Source organism: Lonchura striata, chromosome 6 (genome assembly GCF_046129695.1).
Source record: "Lonchura striata isolate bLonStr1 chromosome 6, bLonStr1.mat, whole genome shotgun sequence".
Taxonomy (NCBI): Eukaryota; Metazoa; Chordata; class Aves; order Passeriformes; family Estrildidae; genus Lonchura; species Lonchura striata.
The window spans coordinates 6,275,393-6,291,732 of NC_134608.1; the positions used below are offsets into that span (position 1 = coordinate 6,275,393).

Consider the following 16,340-nt stretch of genomic DNA (forward strand, 5'->3'; position numbering starts at 1 on the left):
TTAGTTTCTGGTAGCAGGACCCTTCAAAGGGAATGTTTAGCCTTAAGCCTTTGCTTTGAGAACCATCTGCCTTTACGTCATTGCTATTAAAGATATATATATATATATATATATATATATATATATATATATATATATATATATATATGTAATCTCAAACCTTGTTTCTTTGTGCCAGGAATCTCAAGATGTTACTGTGCCATGTGCTGTGAAATGCTGTGCTAAAAAGCCAGCCGTATCTCATGATTTTATGGATGAAAGGCTCCCAAATCACTTTCCTCCCCTCCCACCGCCCCCACAGGCTTTTCAAACAAGACTGAAGAGACAGCAGGCAGGAGATTATGGGGAGGAGAACTGATTTTGATATTTTCTTTTTTAAATAGGCCTAACTATGACTTGTGATCTTTAAATGACAGCAGGAGTGTTTTCAGGGGATTGTGCCCAGGACTGAGTTTCAGCCACATGACTTCTGCTCGCTCAGTGTCACCACAAGTGTGGCTGGAGGTTTCCTGGGTCACAGAGGTCTGATGGAGATGTAGGTCCTGACTACACCCAAGAAAGCTGCAATCCTCCTGACACCATCCTTGAGTCTTGTTGGCACAAAGCTGCTCTTTACAAACATCCTAGGAATGGGGATGAGGGTGGCAAGAGGGATAGGGGGACTGGGTTCTACAATATGGAGCTGCTGAGGAACTGGAGACTCACTGAGGATCTGCAGAATTTGGCTTCAAATACCTTTTTTTTTTTTTTTTTTTTTTTTAAGCAGGTGGTAAGTGCTCTTGAAAATGTCTGTTTTATTATGACCAGGAGCTTTTCTTCACTCTTGGCTTCTGGGGAAGTCTTACATATTTAGCCTTTTCCAGACTGTGGAAGATCAGCCTGTTTGTTTTCGTATTTAACAGGAATATCAGACTGAGAGGGTATAAACCTTGATGGTGCTCTTTAATGACTGTAAAATTAGCTCTTTTCTTTATTGCTATTTCTCACTCTGCTATGGCCAGGGAGTAAATAATTAAAAAGCTCTTCTGGTCTAGCTGTTTTGCCTCCCAAACTGGGACTGCTTGTTTCGCATTCCAAATGAAAGATTGCCAGTTCTCAGATGAAAGATCTCAGAGCTGTGTCTCTTGGAGCCCAACCCCTCCCTTCTGGTACCCCTATACATTGCCTGTGCAATATCCTGCCCCCAGGGTTTGTCCATGGGCACTGAGCCAGCGCTGCAGGGCTGGGTTTGTGTGTGTGCTTGGCTTGTGTGACCAATGTGTGCACAGAAGCCATGGAGTGGGGCACAGAGTGTCCATCCAGGGAGTGCTGGGGCCATGGATCCTCTTGGACAAGTGCTGTCCTAGGGTACAACCCTGTCTCCTGCAGCCCTGTGCCTCAGGAGGGGTTGTTGGAACAATTCACAGCAAATCCTGGGCTCAGCCTGGTGCCAAAGGCATCATTCCCAGGGCAGCCTCAGTGGGAGGCTGCTCACAGTGGGTGGGAGGAAAGCTGGTGAGCTCTCAGGAAAATGGGGCCCAGGAATGAGCTGCTGTCCTGGCCAGAGCTGTTTGTCACCTGCAGGGACCTCTGAGGAAGAGGGTTCTGAGGAGTGGGAGATGGACCAGATGGAGTTTCCTGGTGAGAGACAGATGCCAGAGTGACCCATCCCTGCAGCTGAAGGGAGGGTCCCTCTGGACATCTCTCCCAGATGAGAACAGGTCCTGGTCAAGTTGCTCTCTCCATATTTTTTGGCTTTCCTTCTCCCTAACCTTCCTGGAGCCATTGTGGGCTGGAAGGCTTGTCCCATGGAGCTCCCAGCACCTACAGTGCTGCTTCCTAGAGCTCTCCACACCAGGCACTTCAGGGAGCATTGCACAGCCTTTTGCACCTTAGGGAATGTAATTTCAAATGGTCTCAGACAGACTTTAATCTTTTTTATCTCTGCAATGTGCTCCACAAAGGGCCATCCAATGGTCCCAAGACCTCATAGTCACAAAAGTTGGCTCTTTGAGGGTTAGAGGGCTGGGAACTGATACCTTTTTCTCTCAGAACTAAGTTTTATGATGGGAGAGAAAGTGCTGAACTGTGATTTGAAAATGTCTTCCACAGACCCTTTGATGTGGAAGAACTCGTTTTGCTCTTCTAAGTGAACTTTCACTTCCAAAACACAGATGCTCTTTGTGTTTTATTTTTCAGCTCTTTATTTCCTCTTTTTCCTTTAGATTCATTCTCTAACATCAAGAGTGTGAACTCTTCTGATGGTAACCTAGACATGCAGAGAGGCTGTAATACCCTGACAACTTAAAATTTCAGTCATGGATTAAATTGATCAAGAGAAGATGTTCGAGGTATCCTTATTTCTGTTAGCTTTTTACCTAACCCTAAGTGATAATATAAGTGAAACATGGACTTGCTGACATTCAGCAAAGCTGTTCAGTAGCATCAAAATGAGCTTTGAACATTTTTCCTTCCATTTGGCAGGTTTCCCCCCCATTTCTGCAAAATACGTATTTCCTGTTTATCCTTGTATTCTTTCCAGAACATTGCATCTTGACTTTATTTCACTTAATGTACCATATTTCTCTCCACAATAGAATATTTTAAAGCTAAATTGGCACAAAACAGTAGCAATGCTGAATGCTTTTTGTTGCCATGGAAATATTTCTGGGCACTTACTGAAGACCTGGTTGCCAATAGTAATCTAACAGAGAAAATAGATATGCTTCATTTAGCAGCCACTGGTGATTAAAGAGCCACAGAAACCTGTTACAAGGTCATTCCAATATATAGTTTATTTGGTTTAGGGGGAAAAGCCCTGCAGCCCTAGGTGAGAATAATTTTGTTTTAAAAGAGATGCAAAACAAAATCCAGTAGATCTTCCCTTCTCTTAAACTGACAGCACACTTCTGTAATGAAATAAAATAACACTGTAGTTAAAAACCATCATTACTCCTTCTCCTTTTTATCAAATATGTTTTTGATCCTATTTTTGCCTCTTAGGAAATGTTTCCTGGCTCCCAGAGTAGATTTTCTTAGGCTCTGAAGCAGCACATATATTACTGAAACCCTATTTTAGGTTTAGGGATCTAATAAATTGTTTGAGCAATGAAATTCTTGGGTTTTTAAGTCCAATGTTCATCAGACACCATGAGGCAGGTTAATCACAAGGTGCAGGTTTGGCTGCTGCCCAGTGTTGCTCTGTAATGAAATGATAGTAGTAGAGTTTTAGCAAGTTTTCAAACCAATGCAAGGAAAAGTTTGGGTTGTTTTTCTTTACTTTGTATACTTTTGATCCACAGTCAGTACTGAGAAGGTAGCTCAGCAGGAAATATTGCAGTGCCAGGTGTTTGGCTTAAGAAGTTAATGATGGCAAGGCAGAGCCTTCTGTGTATGCAGATTGCTGCCACCAGTGGCAAATCATGTCGTGAATTTTGCAAAAACAGATGAACTTTCTCTCTCAGACCCTTGTCCATGTTAAACCTCAGTGTTTGTGCCAGAGGAACTGCCTCAGCACAGAGCAGGGAGGGAGCAGCCTTTGCATCCCCCCGTGGCTGAGACGCCACTGCTCAGCTGACTGGGGGTGGCTGGCAAGAGCGTGGCTGCCAGATCCATCACTGCACAGTTGGCTTAAGAATTGATAAAAAATCCAAACCAACAAACAGTGGAGCAAGAAACCACAACTGAAAGTAGTGCACTGCAAGAAGAAGGGTAGAGGTGGCCGGTGATTCTGCTTTCCAGCATTAATCTAAAGGGGAAAAGACCAGCAGTAATGAGAAAAGTGAAGAACAGCAATGACTGTGCAGTGAAAGTAAGGGCTTTATCCCACTTCTCCTCCAGGGCTGTTGTTCTTTGCAAAAAATAAAAGCCAAAGTGACCATTAAATTCTGTCTCACCAGACACTGCCCTGAAAAGGCACAGGGACAGACACAGCAGCAGAGCTGAACCTTCTGAGTGAGAGCTGAACTATTTTTGCACAAGTGAGTGCTGGGGTGGAAGTCTCCCAGGCTGTCTGGCACTGCTCACAGCACTGGTGTAATGGACAGGTGAGCACAGCACTTCCACTGTGAGAAGTCCTTAGAGATTTTTTCTCCTCCATCAACTGAGTGACCTCAGTGCCAGCCGAAGGCTGCATTTCAGTTGCACTAAAATAATTTTTGTGGCCTTGGAATGCTAGGAAGTGTGACACCCCTGTCTAGTTTTCTTCAGCACGTGTGTGAGGGGGAAGCACACCTCTGAGGCTCTGGGAGTTTTTAAATCTAGAGAGCACTATTGCATTTACTTACTTTGGCCTCCAGTTTAACAGGGGTCATTGATTTTTGCCAGTAATTTCTGTAGTAAAGGAAATTATTCTTTCTGCTCTATATGAATGCTCCTGACCTCAGTAAATGACCCTTCATACAGGCAGGAAATCCTAGGCAAGAAGTGAGGTTTTCATTAGGTCCTATAAACCCATATAGCAAAGAATACCCTTAAGAAGAAGATGTTGATTATGTGATAAATTAAATTTCTGCTTGAACTTGAGACTAAAATAGATAGATGGCCAGTCTCCATACTGAGAAGTGAAGTGTTTATGAATTTTATCACCTGTCTGGGTATGGAGCCAGCCAGTGTTCTAGCCAGAATGTAACGCTATAAAAATCAGTGTCTGTACTCCAAGAAGGACATTCAAAGAGGCTACACTGAATCAATACCACCATGAAGACTAAGGGAGTGAAAGCAAAGGCAGACAGTGGACAAAAACACTTCAGAGAAAATACTCCTGGCAGCTCGAGTGGGATGAAGCACAAATGTGACTTGAGGGCATGCATCTGGTCTCTAAAGAATGTGATACAAGCCCGTGGCTTTCTGAAGTGCAGACGTGAGTTTGCATTGAATGCTTTCTTTCAGGGAAATTCAGAACCACTCCAAGCATTTGTGCACAGACTTTTGTCCTTGAGAAGGTGGTACAATGTTCCTACTTGTATTTAGAGTATTCCTTTGCAGTTCTGTCTCTTCAAATTTCCAGATTATGAAGGATGTCACATGTGAGTGGAGATGAGAGAACACAACAGCCCCAGAAGGAGGGTGGATTGTGGCATGTCAGCTTTACAGCTGGGGAAGTGAAGCCAGCCAGTGGTTCAAACCACAATTTCTCAAAGGTGGTACCACTGCCAGCTCTGTCTTGGCCTGTCAGCATTGCTGTTCATCCTCAGTTAGTGATTTTAGACACAGTGTCTTTGTCAGCCCACAGTAGATCAGGGGTTTCGGTTTTCACCAAGTCCCTTGTCTGGTGGGCAGAGCTGCCTCATGCCCATCTCCCTGGGGGCACGGGGGAAGGATGTTCTGCTCAGGAGCACTTGTCATCTGCTCTTGTCATCTAGAAGGTTGCATAACCTGTAGAGAGAAGGATTTATTTGAGAGGATGAAATGGCTTTTGCCATTCCATGCAGTTACAGAACAAATTGTGTGTGAGCGTGTGTGTTTGTGCATGTATTTTCTGATCCATTTTGCTAAGTGACATCCTCTTCCCACTCTCCATATGGCAGTTGCGACTCTATCTTCCTCTGGGAAGGTTGTTTAGGACTCAAGAGACTTCATTTACCAATAAACAGCATCTTGGCAGCATCTGGGAAATGCTGCCTTTCTCCTAGAAACCCTGCCTCCTCACCTTCCCTCTCCTACTACAGGCGAGGCAGGTGTGAATGATCTCATTGTGTTGTGGTGGAGGTTATGTGCAGGCAATACTAGCAGCACTCTCTGCAGAGCTGGAACATAGTATTTCTGTGTGCTGACACAAGCACTAGTACTGTTTGTCTTTTTTTTTTTTTTTAATTTTTTTTTTTATTGTGTGTGTGTGGTTTTTCTTTTCTGTTGCAGTTGGCCTGCAGGGGCTTGGTGGAAGCACAAGTAATCCATCCCTGTGTCTTCCTTGCCTCCTTGCAATGCAATTTAAGCTTATATAAGATGGGATCACTCTGCCAAAAAGTGAGCTGGTGTTGATCTTCGTCCTTTGCCAGACAGGGGTGTGGATATGACTTCCTTAAGCCCAGGTAATTTTTGGCTGCTGTAATGACCATCATTTTGAGTGGCCTTGTAGACTCCTCAAGCAGTTTTAGTAACCAAGAGAAAAAATTTCTGCAATGAAAGCAGAAATGGAGATTACAGTCATGGAGGTAAAACTGTGTCGATTTAAAGACAGGGAATGTCACTGCTGGGCTTTGGGGATCTTGGGTGGTTGGGCTGTACCTCCACAGATGCTGTTTGTGTGATTCTCGTCCACTTTCCACAGATGGACTGAGGGACACTTCATCACTGCCTATTTGCAGACCAACAAGAATGACTTGGATTGAAATTTAAGTCAGTCCAGAGCAAAATCTGTAAAAAATCCCTTCCCGTGACCATGAAAATAACTGATGCTCTCATGGCATCCTTGCACCACCTAAGAGCTCCCTCATGTCCAGCCAGGTACTTCTCTGACTCAAGAACTCAGTACCCCTGTGAGATGAAGCATCCCTGGAGGGACTCATGAGGACTTGCCCCTACAAGCTGCCTGTTTGGAGGAATTTACCTCCTCAGGCTGAGAGGGATTCAAACCTGTACAGTCTATACAGCATCATTGTGGTGGGAGTATTTTCTAGCAAATAATGAGGCTGGTGATGCCGGAGAGAAAGCCCTGAATTTGGATTAATGAGAGCCCTGTGGTTTGCTGGAGTTCTGTGTCTCAAGGTCAGTTTGGGGGTTAGACTTACTGCCATAAATAATGTAGCTACAAACCCCTTGGGCCTGAGTTTTGCAATTGCCACTTATTGATGTAAAACTGCAGCTGAAATACAACATCCTTCCCCTATCACAGAGCTGAGCTGCTTCCCACGACTCAACTCAGCCTCTTGCTTCAAACAAGAGCCAGCAGCCCCTTCTCTGCTACTTTCGAGCCAGGTGAGCTGGCCATGTGATTGCTAAAACCAAAACAAAGGGAAGAGAGGAGGGCCAGGAGGACAAGGTTGTCCCTTTTGGGTGACAGCTTCAGTCCTGAAGGCGTGTGAGTCTTGCTGCACCACATCCCCACCCACTGCTGCTCCCAAAGCTGGTGATTTTCCCAGGAGTGCTGTGGTGTTACAGCAAAGGGGGGACTGTGGTGAATCAACGCTCTGGCAGCAGACAAAGTCTCAATTAGAAAAATCAGTGGGAAAATAAATATCTGCCTTGTTGCAGTACAGTTGTTTTCTGTATCAAATCCAAACAAATATCTTTTCGAGGGAGTTCATTTCCACACTGTTGATCAGCAAACAAAGGCTTGTGGGTGTGAAGCTGATGGTTGGGTTCTGGGAATGGTGTGAGCATACCCTGGGTCTCCTGTGGAGTGGTGAAACCACTTTAAAGAGGAGCAAAGTCAGTGATCTCAATTTTCTGGATGTTTCCTTGGCCATTTTGATTTCTGCTAGCTGAAAGTAACAAGTGCCAATCCAGAGAAACTTCCTTAAACATACTGGAGGAGGTTTAGGAGGTGACTGCCTTGCATTAGAGGAAGTTCATATCCAAGCCAAACAAACAAATAGAAAAAATTATGGATGGGTAACCTAAAGGAATTCAACCCATTGTGGCATGAAAACTACCAGGAAAATGGTTATACAAATAATAATGGTGAGGGGAAAGAAGAGCACAATGGAGGGTCATAATCACTTTCCTAGACCTGCTGGCCATGTCCCTTTTGATGCAGCCAGAATATGGAAGCAATCTTCTAATCTGACTAGACATTGTAGGATTCACCCACTTAGATCCACAGTGACTTTTTTGTTGTTGTTGGAAGGAAAGGACAGTGCTGTCTGCTCCACCAGCCATTGGCATCCAGCAGTGTGTTTAATTTCTGAGCCCATGAGCATTTCCAGCCCCACAGCCCAGAGCACACTCAGCTCCACCTTCTGCCCTGCAGTGTAACACAACCTCTACTGACAGAAGCTGCTTTTCTGCCTCTGCAGCCTCATGTTTCCTGCACACAACCCAACCTGAGCTGTCAGGGAGGTGCAAGTTGACTCATGGATGTAACTGCATCCACACCAGGGGTTTTCCTGGCTTAGCAGTGTCTCCTACAGTGTGTAATCTCTTTTTTTCTTCCACTTCTGCACAAATCCTGAGCCTGTGCTAATAGAACCCAGTAGAATAAATGAAGCCTGACTCATTTTTGCTCCACATGTAAGATGTAAAGTAGGTGATTGGGAAAATCAGGGATGATTGTGGTTCAGCTTCTTGGCTGCCATTTCCTACAGCAATAGGAGAACTTTAGGCAGCACAGTGAGAGCCAGTTTGATGTGGAATCCCAAGTTCCTATTTTTAAAATCCAATTTTGGGGGAAGGAAAGAAACAACAGGAAAATATGCTGGTTTTTCATGCTGTTTTCCGTGGGCAGTCCTCTATTTCTTTGCAGAGCTGTGTGCAGAATTGGGGTGTAGTGCTCTGACTGCTGTATTGTTTAACTGTAGAGGTGGTTAAAGCCAAAAAATGTCCTTTTTTTTTTTTCCCTGATTACTCTCTTTCTCGCTGTTTTGTTCTCTTTTCTTAAAGATTATTTTGTTGTAAATATCCCCTGGTACATAGCCTTCCAAGCTGTGATTCTCTCCACCTGTATCACATGCAAACACCCAAATAAACTCACCTTGGGGAGCTTCCTAGTTGGTTTGGTCATGGAGTGAGGACAGATGGAGAGGCAAAAGCAGGGCACTGCTGTTGACACTCAGCAGAGAGGGGCAATCCTCACCTTTAGCTCTGGCCACCAAATATTCCCTGGCTGTTAGACCTGGCAGGAAGGGGTGAAAACACACAAGGATGGTGCAAGGAGAAATCCTCCTCAGCAGTAAATGACCTGTGGGTGTTAGTCAGGGGTGTCCTGCCAGTGTGTAGAAGCTTGGGTCTGCTCCAGCATTTTTTAAGACATTTGGGATCTAAAGGAATGGCTTGGATTGGGTGCCCTGCTCCTAAATATCAGGCAGGTCTGTTACTTTGTGCACCACTTTGAATTCCCAGCTGACAGCAAGAGCAGGATGAAGGCCCCAGGTTGAAAACTACTACAGAGCTGCAGCCACCTAGGAATTGATAGGAGCAACTCCATGTGTGTTGCTGCATGTTCCCTGCACAAAATGTTCCTCCTTTTTCTGAGAATCTTTCACAAGTCCCTTGTTTGCCACCGACCTTTCCAGTTTCCCAAAGAAAAGCTTTTTTCCTGTGCACAGTTCTGGGTTTGGCTGGGGTAGGAGCTGTTGCAGATCACTGTTCCTCTCTGTCATCCTGATCATGAAAATTTTAAGGCCAGGCCTGTGTGACTGCTCCTGTAAAAGCAAAGCACACGGCAGTGAGAGCTCCTGGGATGCTCTGAGTGTATGCATTATGCATAGATGTACTGATATTTTCTTGGTTATGTGATCAAATGCATTCTTTTGTTACTACTCCTGCTTCCTTCAGGGCTTGGTGATGTTCCCATTGAAACTCTCGCTGACTTCTGTAGAGCAGAATCAAAAATCTCTAAGACGAAAGTAGAGGCACAAAGGCAGCATTAAATGTATAGGAAAACCAGAAATTTGGCATTTGGAAAGATGGTTCAGACAAAATTATTCTTGTTTGTTTTTGTTGTTTTTCTAACAAGCAGGCAGACAGGATGTATGCTGTACCTCTGTATTTCACACCTCCATGATGTATTTTATTCAGTAAATTTTTTTTATTCTTGGGTAGGCTTGGAGCAAGTGATAAGTTATTCTTTCTACTTGGTAACACTGCAGTGAATTCTTGAATTATTTATTTCATGCATTTTAGCTTGGTCTATTTGGATGCCTGTAAGCTAACTTTGTAACTGACTGGGTATTTGAAATTTCTAAATAAATACTGGTGGTTTGAAATACCTTGCCAGAAAAAAGAGGTCACCCTTCTTCTTCCCCCACTGTCTCCTCTGGAGGAAAAAAAAATTAAAAATCCCACATGCCTCATTATGAGCAGTGGGAAGTTGATTTGTAAAACAGATGCTGCATAGAAGTAATTGAGTTGAAGTTGCTAGAAATATGTATATGCTACACAACATCTGCAGATCTCAAGATGTATTCATTATCTTTCCAGAATTTAGATTGTAATTACGGGCCCTTTATTTAAGTTTCCATGGTGATGTAGAAAATGCTTCCCCCTTGTCCTTTGCTAATCAGGCCACTTGTGTGTTTGAATGGTGATGGTTTTCCTCTCCCCTGGGTTAAGTTACTGTTATTAATACAGAGATATTAAGTTGACAGGGAGCTGTCGGCTGCTCAGGCAGCGATTCAGCAGCAGGCACGTCAGGCATTTGCTGCAGATTCCCCAGTGCCACCGTTTAATTAGCCCGTGTGCTTCCCAGTGTTTGTGAGGAACAGCAGCCACTGTCATAACAAGTGATGCAGTCGTGCCTTGGGGATTGGGGAAGTTGAAATCAAAGTCAAGCAGCCAATAATAAATCACACCATGCCAAGCTTCTCTCCTCCATCCCTGCACCCATCTCCTCCTCTCTAAGGAAAAGGAGCTCTGCTGTATTTTTTAGGGGGTTGCAGGTGGGCCAGTGCCCTGACTGGAGCTGTCCAGGAGTCCTGCATGCGCGCGACCTTTGCAAAATTTCTTGTAATAATCAGAATTTCACATTATGTTAAGGCACATTTATTCAAGTTTACAGCCTCACGCCCGTGGACGCAGGATTTTAATGTTACAGTTGTTTGAGAAAATAGTGAAAGGTGTGGTTTAATTACTAAAGATGTTTTTTTTACACAGGATTTTTAGAAAGTTGAGAATGTGCTGAAATGTGAGAATGAAAGTTGAAATGTGGACTTTTGGTTAAACTGGGATAATTTTTTATTTTTATCCTAATCACCCAAAAGATATACACATATTAATAGAATTTTATAGCATTTGCAGAGCAATTAGATACATTTGGTAGAGCTTACATGAGCTGCAGGTATTAGACTGAAAAGGGATGTTTATTTTTATGTGTTTTGATTATTTGACATTTAGGCCATGGGGTTGTTACAGCTTGAAATAATTTTTCTCCAAGAAAATTTCAAAGAAGGTTATTTTTTAATAGCTTACATAAAAGTAATCAAACTTTATGACAGCTGTTCAGCGACCATTTACAAACTAATATTTAAATTTTTTTCACTTTTATCAGAGTAGGAACACAGCTTTTTTCCTCAAATTGAGAGCAGTTTTCCAGCAGGAAGAGCAGGCTTGTTGTCAAATTGTGGCATACTAGACCAGAGGGTCAAACCTGCCAGTGTGGTGGCATGGAAGGAGTTGGCTTCTGCTGGGATCAGCTGGACTTGGTGCTCTGTCCTGGGAGAGGAGTGCTGCCTCCTGTGCAGCAGCAGGCAGATTTATGGAGCTGTGACAGCACTTGCCATTAAGTTTATATTGCAGATTTTTAATAGACCTAGCAGAGTGTGTAAAAGCAGGTCCCCATTTCCTCACCTGAAGCTGATGTTAGATTTGAGGTGGAGGAAAATGCTCTCCCTCCCAAAACGGGAGAGCCTCCCTCTCCACCTGTTTGCTCAGCTGCTGGGGTTTGCCATGGAGATTATCAAAGTGAGTCTTGGCAACCAAATCATGCCCTTGGTGCTGCAGATGGAGCAGCGGCCTGACCACGCTCCCAGCTGGGCTGTTCACACACAAACCCCCGTGAGCACAGTGCCTGCTGCTGTCCCACTGCTCCCAACACCCTGCGGTGCTCCCCCGGAGCTGCTGGCAGGGACATTGTCAAAGACCTCCCTAGGTTGTGGGGTGGCTTTGTGTGGTGGAAAAACTTCTCCTCCAACCTGTGCTTCCAAAGAAAACTCTGCAGTCTCTGTTGTTCGGTCTCAAGGCAGTTTATTGTGAGTTATCTAAAAGATTTTCTTCTTGGGCTGCTGTGGTTTGCTCACAGCTCAGGCAGAGGCACACACACACCCTGACATCCTCTCTGACCCCGACTGCTTCTTCTCTCCCCACCCAGGGCTGCTGCTCTCTTTTATATGGGACATTACGTGTGACATGTTTACAGTTTTCCCCCAATGCCTATTACCTGTATTAAATGGTGCTTTTCTACTCTAAACCAATCTGTGAGTGCCAACACCACCAAGAACATGGAGGTAAGGAAGAAGAAAGAGGAAGGACAGGACCAGCCAAAACCCCTCCATCTTAAAACCTCTGACTCCCATGTACAAAACTAAAACCCCCCTGTACAGCACTCAAAAATTTTCCCTCTACTTTGTAACTACTTCTACTATAATATCTAAACTTTTGTGGCTTCTTGTTTTTCCTGAAAGGTTGGTAAATAATTCCATGGCTCAGACTCAAATTCACAGCTGTTTCCAGCTGCCTGCCAGGGTCTCAAATGCTTCTGACTGGAGCCTGGAACCTCCAAAAATGTCTGAGGGACATTTTGAGTTCCCACAGGACATCAGCAAGATGTCTGTGTTTCCATCCTGACCAAGCCAGGCCAAGGATACATGTCCTGAGCCCTCCTTGTCCCATCTGCAGGGTGCTGATGAGGGTACAGCCATGCCCCACGCACGTGAGGCAGCAGGAGGGCAAGGGCAGCACGGGGACGTGCTCAGCTACGTTATCTTCACTTTTAAAGGTTATCATTTACATTGGTCTCCAGAGCTCATCTGCTGGCACATAAATATGGCACGTGCTATATTTATGTATTAGTGATGCTACCTTGAGCAGGTGACATCTGAGTTGCTTTTCCTGCACAATGAAGTTCTCTCCCCACCTTAGCAGGGGCTGCAGGAACGGAAGCAGGAAGAAGTTTTCATGTCCTTTGTTTACTACTTTGTCTTAGCACATGCAAATGATTTTACAAGATTCTTATGTGTGTTGTGACTTTGTGTTTTGCTCTGTTAAATATCTTGATTAAAAAAAAAAAATAGGTTAACATGCAGAGTTGAGCAGGGTCTAATAATATGTAAATGTTGTTGATACAAAATGACATCATCAAGCTTTCTAGAGGTTTGAAGAAGCAGGTGCTTCTCATTTTTATGCCCCAGTCCTCCCTAAATCCTTGGTGAATTTTTCTCACCAGAGGATGCACCTGAGAGTCAGAAGTGTCCTCTGGCTTTTAACAGGAGGACTGTCTAAAGCCTGAGTTGTGTTTGTGTCCCAGTGAACGGATACAGGGAGGAGGATGAACAGGCATCATCTTCAGGCAATAACCATGACATGGTTAGGCAGTTTGAGACCTCTATGTCATGGTCACAGAGTTTCTGATCAGAAGTATCTGAATAAAAAGTAGGCGTGGAGTGTAGACCCAAATTCAGCCACTTGCCCTGCAGCCACAAGGAGCACAAGGCAGAGGTGTCTGGATGTAGAGGTGCTGCTTGCATGGAAAAAGGTTAAAGAGGCTGGAGTCTGAGATCTGTAGCCTCAACACAGAGAGGTTCTTTTGCTGTGGAGAACAAGTCTTAGTTCTTCTATTCTCTCTTACTAAACTAGATTTCCTGATTTTACCTGCAGCTAAAATCCTTAGAGGGAAGCGTCCAGGTCCAAGACTTGCTGAAGTCCATTAAGATCTATCCATTAATTGCATATAGTTATTGAATTCTGTTTCCTTAACCCACAGGGATTCTCCTGGATCTTTATTAGAAATTTTTCCAGAATGAAGACTGCAGGACTTGTTTTTAATTATTTTTTATCTGTGCCACATAAGTCATCTCTTTAGCAAGCCTTTTAGCAGAAGCTGAATGTCTCCTTTTGTAACAATTTCACAAACACAAGGTGAACATTGAATGAATTATGCTGTGTCATTTGCCAGCGCATATGCAAAATGTCAGGCAATGACAGAAACTAAAAATTTATGGCACAGAAGGGAAGAATTTTATGATCTTCCATGGACTAATGTAATGACTCTTTTATACAAACAGAGATGAAATGCATTTAAAAACATAGCTATTTAGAAAATTGGCCTGAACACATTCTAAAATCTGGAGAAGTTCATTAGAGGGAAGAGCCATAAAAGTGCCCATTGTTTTTAACTCAATAGAATGTTTTAATTTTGAAATATAATTGCTTGAATTTAATGCATCCTCCAATTAGATAATTTGAAGATACGTCTCTCCATCTAGCTCTTCTGGTACAACATGGTGCAGAGTTGCTCTTACTTTTATTTCCAGAGGTACCTAGCTGGTGCCTAAATCACAAAACAAAGATTTGTGGATGTAAAGCCATCACTGTGCCCCAAGGGTGTATCACACACTGTTCCAGCTGAGCAGATCCTCTGGGAAGGATGAAGGACCCTTAGGAAGTGCTGAGTCCAGACTGGGCTCATGGCATGTTCAGACTTTGTCTGAGACTTCTCTTCTCCTTGTGTACTCTTAACAGACCTTTTACACATACTGCTGGTAGTTTTCATTTCTTACTTAATCCAAAATCTGTAGCAAACTCAGGCACAGAGCAAAGCTGAGAATCTTGGAGAGCCCTGAATAACTTCTCTCCCACTCAGACTTGGCATACGGCAGAGTCTTCTCACACCGTGTTCTTACAGGAGAGTTTCCTTGACCCTGTGTTTCTGTTTTCACTGTTGTGACAGTCTGCACTTTGGACTCATTTAGCTTCAACTTTTCACCTGTTAAAATATCTTTGTAGTAACCTGAATAGATCCTGGAGCGCTCACAGCTTGAAGGAAGTGTTTGGAGGATGCTCTGGGGAGTTGAACGGGCTCGAATGCCAGCTCTGCCCACAGCCTCTCTGCAAATCACCCTGTTAATAAAGAGCCTATTTTAGCTCTGGAAACATGGAGCCTTCTCAGGCTATTACCCAGCATGTGGTAAATTAAACAATCTTGGCCTGATTGCATAAAGTCACTTGAAATTTAAGATCCTTTTTCTCTTTAACACCTAAAATTTACAGGCCATTTTTGTTTCAAATTATTGTAATTACATAATGATTCTGCTCCTTTGAGGCTCTTCTAGGAAGTTTTTTAGCACTCTTTCAGTGGCTAATCTCCAAATTACCAGGGGCAGGAGCACTGCGTGGTCTCCCTGTGGGTTTGTCTCAGTGCAAGGGGTACGGGGGTACTACAGAATTTGGTAGTAAAAAGTACAAGAAAATGGTTTGGAATTGGGGCTGTAGCAGGGGCCAGGCAAGAGAATTGCTGCTGTGTGAGGGCAAATATTCCTCAGGCCCACTAAGCCATAGCTCTGCTGTCTTTTAGGAAGATGGGTTGAAAAATCACTGCTTGTAGCTAGGAGGATTTCAAGTCCAGAGGTACCTAGGTCCATACTGAAACCCTTTCTTCCTCTGGACTATATTTAAACAGGTTCTTAACCTTCATCATGAGTTTATATAGAGTTTAAAGAAGGGATTTAATTTCTTTCAAAGAAAAGACATGCTTTTTTTTTTTTTTTTTTTTTTTTTTTTTGCATGCATGGTAGCAAAGTGATTCCTTAGAGTTCACATAGCAAACACGCCCTTGGTCAGCACAGGTAACAGGCACACATAAATTCTTCATCTGTGGTTCTTGCTGGCTAATGAACTGTGTGGTGTTAATTTAGCAAGATCTACCAGTCCCCATCTTTTAACACTGGCAGTGGATTTTAGGAAGAAATGAGACCTCTCAGGACATTCCTTTGGCACAATATAATGATTCATAGAACTGAGAGATTGTGTGTCATATACTGTAAATTAGCCAGAACATTTGCCTGCCAATGTGAGGAGAGACTGCACAATATTTTTCCAACCTGGTTTTCAGTGTTTGATGTGCCAAGCATTCCTTGTATCTTTGGAAAGAGGCTTCTATAGCCCAGCTCCTGTTAGGGTTCTACTGGGAGGTCATGCTCATCCTTTCATCTGACAGTTTTTTCACAGCCAGCTCACTAACCCTGAGCACATGCTGTTCTGATTTATTGGTGATTTCTGCTACCAACTATCCCCCTTGCCTCCTTCCTGCATTGTGAACATGTGACCTGAAAGGGAAAGTTTGGGAGACAGGATTCTTAAGAAAAATCACACTTTTTCATTGTACAGTACTATCTGCCCTTAATCTTAGAACTGTCTGCTATTGCTCTGCAGGGAGTCTTGGCTAATTAAAGTTCAGACAATGCTGCCTCAACCTCTGTCCCTGATGCTGTGCTGTTTATTCACGTCAGGTATTCATAAGATGGTTGACATTTTCTTCCTTAAAGATCTCTCAGGTAAATTACAGGCATTTTACTGCTCTGACCTTTTCCTTTACAGGAAGAACTTTTGTTTTCAACATTTATTTTGTGAACACAATGTCGGAGCGGATGTGATTGGAGAGGTGTAGTTGTTCTAGTCTGTATAGTTGGTCTATTACCTGTAATGATTGTCTAATACTGGTATTTATATGTGATTATCTCTTACCAAACTGCTTTAAATTTAAATAAAAA

The 16,340-nt window shown here is 43.5% G+C and overlaps 1 protein-coding gene across 4 annotated transcripts in view; it reads left to right on the forward strand.

Annotated features, from left to right (window-relative positions):
- The window catches only part of SYT16 (synaptotagmin 16), a 106,584-nt gene that overhangs the window by 61,146 nt on the left and 29,098 nt on the right, over positions 1 to 16,340 (forward strand). The gene's annotated exons all lie outside the window — the stretch shown is intronic.